Source organism: Frankliniella occidentalis, unplaced genomic scaffold, assembly GCF_000697945.3.
Source record: "Frankliniella occidentalis isolate FOCC.00 unplaced genomic scaffold, Focc_3.1 Scaffold13, whole genome shotgun sequence".
Classification (NCBI taxonomy): domain Eukaryota; kingdom Metazoa; phylum Arthropoda; class Insecta; order Thysanoptera; family Thripidae; genus Frankliniella; species Frankliniella occidentalis.
Window position 1 is genome coordinate 304,337 of NW_026267143.1, and position 2,815 is coordinate 307,151.

At 45.0% G+C, this 2,815-nt stretch overlaps 2 long non-coding RNA genes across 3 annotated transcripts in view; one reads left to right on the top strand and one right to left on the bottom strand.

The window, feature by feature from the left end:
- Positions 1 to 1,740, top strand: part of LOC127748798 (uncharacterized) — a 3,498-nt gene extending 1,758 nt beyond the window's left edge. Inside the window, exons 2-3 of one of the 2 annotated variants that reach the window (XR_008010786.1) lie at positions 843 to 1,500; positions 1,635 to 1,740. This is a non-coding gene — a long non-coding RNA (uncharacterized LOC127748798). Of the gene's footprint in view, positions 1 to 842; positions 1,501 to 1,634 lie in introns of those variants that run through there. The other variant, XR_008010785.1, reaches the window with a different exon arrangement.
- LOC127748797 (uncharacterized) lies at positions 1,399 to 2,809 on the bottom strand. Its single transcript, XR_008010784.1, has 2 exons — positions 1,969 to 2,809; positions 1,399 to 1,514 (listed from the first exon to the last, which is right to left on the bottom strand). It is a non-coding gene; the product is annotated as an uncharacterized LOC127748797 (long non-coding RNA).
- Positions 2,810 to 2,815: the final 6 nt, after the last annotated feature.

A 2,815-nucleotide genomic window follows, 5' to 3' on the forward strand; every position in this document is an offset into this window, starting at 1 on the left:
ACTTTTCCGTCGAAATCCGGACCCATCAATTTTCGCAAAAAACACAAAGGCTATAGCCTTTGTATATTTTGCCAAAAATGAAAAAAATAAAAATCGCTGGAAATGGTTGGGATTGGTCCGACAGCATCATCTTTCAATATCTCCGCCGAAATTTCACGCCGCCGGGCCATTTTAAGTGAGTTATGCCTGCGCGCAGTTCAAAAGACCACCCCTTAAAACTCAAGTTTCTGAGGACAGGGGTTTTCTGACGGAACCAAAAGTAGTTTTGTGGTCCCCTGGTTTACCCCTGTCGATTCGACTACTTTTCCGTCGAAATCCGGACCCACCCATTTTCGCTTAAAACACAAAGGCTTATAGCCTTTGTAAATTTGGCCAAAAATGAAAAATTTTAAAGTCGCTGGAAATGGTTGGGATTGGTCCGACAGCATCCTCTTTCAATATCTCCGCCGAAATTTCACGCCGCCGGGCCATTTTAAGTGAGTTACGCCTGTTTTTCTTGGACCGGCTCGCCCGCCAGATTCAAAAGACCATCCCTTAAAACTCAAATTTCTCTGGACAGGATTGGTTTTTGACGGAACCAAAAGAAGTTTTGTGGTACCCTGGTCCTCCCCTGTCGATTCGACTTCTTTTCCGTCGAAATCCGGACCCATCAATTTTCGCTAAAAACACAAAGGCTATAGCCTTTGTATATTTTGCCAAAAATGAAAAAAATAAAAATCGCTGGAAATGAATGGAATTGGTCTAGGAGAGTCGCCTTTGACCTTCTCTGTCGAAATTGCGTGTTTCCTGGCTCTTTTACATCCTGTTTCTTCGACTAAAACTGCCTCTTTGGGTTGTTGCAGGAAGATCGGCCTGGAGGTGTTTCTGTCCTGGACATCAGCCGTGCAGCCCATGGAATCATCAGATATAAGTTGAGTTGGCGTCACAGTGTTAACCGTTGGGCCAGTAATTTTTTGTTACCCCCCTGTAAATTCATTCACCACCCACATTGTGGAGGGGTCTAGCGGAGCCGTTCCGCTCAACGCTGTGGAGTCAGCGGACCCCTTGCATGGGGACAATACGTGCAACGCGTGACCTCACTGCGTCAATGAGGGGGCTGGACGTGTCGCCCTAAGCCGTCCAAAAAACCTCCCCCCCCCCCTTCCTCCCGGCTGCGGCTGCTGTGGAGGTAATAGCGGGGTGCCGCCGCTACCGCCGTGACGTCACGGGCGTCTTGGGCGCTGCTGTGGGGGCAGTGGGGGTAGTAGTAGTAAATCTACTGCTGCCTCTACGGCTCCGTGACAGCTTCATCCGAGATGCCCGTGACGTCACTGCTGTAGTGGTGGCAGTCTGCTACTACATGCACAGTTACCACAGCTTCTAGCTAACTGTGTATGAAATCAAGTAAAATGTCAGAAGTAGTCATTTTTTAAATTCTTTATTATTTCAAATCATTTACATTATAAGAGTAAGTCTTCCTCTAGTAGCCGGCTTCTTTCTGCTGGTTGCTGGTGACTTGAGGTGAATCTGAACACCTGAAAAATAATGAAAAAATCTAATTAAATTCTAATTATCTCAGAGTTCAACTCAAACATTTTCTGGTCCATCTGTAGCACTGTGACGCCAGCTCATCGAATGAACTTTCTATGTTACAGGTGGTCAGCATCAAGTCCAGGCACATCCCTTTGGACAAGAAGCAGCATCACTTCCTATTTTGCTACGACTGTACCATACAAATGAAATAAATAGCAGCATTACTGTCAGTGATTGATTACTAATGATTTGCCTCCATTTCCGCACAAAAATTAAAACGGGACTATATATTTTAGGCTCAAGTAATAAGCCATGTATATGGAATGAGAATAAGCAGTAAAGAAATGACAAGCAACCCCAAAATAGAAACAATACCAAAATAAACTTTTACCAGACATGACTACCATAAATGTACTGGTATTTTATGTAAACATCACATTGAAAGTCAAAACTTACCAGATTCATTCCTGCGATCATGAGAAAAAGGAGCGATTCCTCCTGCTGTGTGCTGCGACGCCAACTCAGCATACAGCAGGTGACACACAAGCTGCTTTGCTGATGTCCAGGATAGGTGCACCTCCAGGCCGATCTTCCTGCAACGAACCAAAGACGCAATTTTATAGTTAAAGAAACACGATGCAAGAGAAGCAGAAAGCACGCAATTTCGACAGAGGTGGTCAAAGGCGACTCTCCTAGACCAATCCCAACCATTTCCAGCGATTTTAATTGTTTTTCATTTTTGGCCAAATTTACAAAGGCTATAGCCTTTGTGTTTTTAGCGAAAATGGGTGGGTCCGGATTTCGACGGAAAAGTAGTCGAATCGACAGGGGTGAACCAGGGGACCACAAAACTACTTTTGGTTCCGTCAGAAACCACCCCTGTCCTCAGAAACTTGAGTTTTAAGGGGTGGTCTTTTGAACTGCGGGCAGGCATAACTCACTTAAAATGGCCCGGCGGCGTGAAATTTCGGCGGAGCTATTGAAAGAGGATGCTGTCGGACCAATCCCAACCATTTCCAGCGATTTTAAAATTTTTCATTTTTGGCCAAATTTACAAAGGCTAAAGCCTTTGTGTTTTTAGCGAAAATGGGTGGGTCCGAATTTCGACGGAAAAGTAGTCGAATCGACAGGGGTGAACCAGGGGACCACAAAACTACTTTTGGTTCCGTCAGAAACCATCCCTGTCCTCAGAAACTTGAGTTTTAAGGGGTTGTCTATGTAAGGCGCACAAGCTAAAGTAACAGGAAAAGTACTCTGCTGTAGTGGGTCGGCTCCATGATATTTACACATAGCAAGTGGAAGG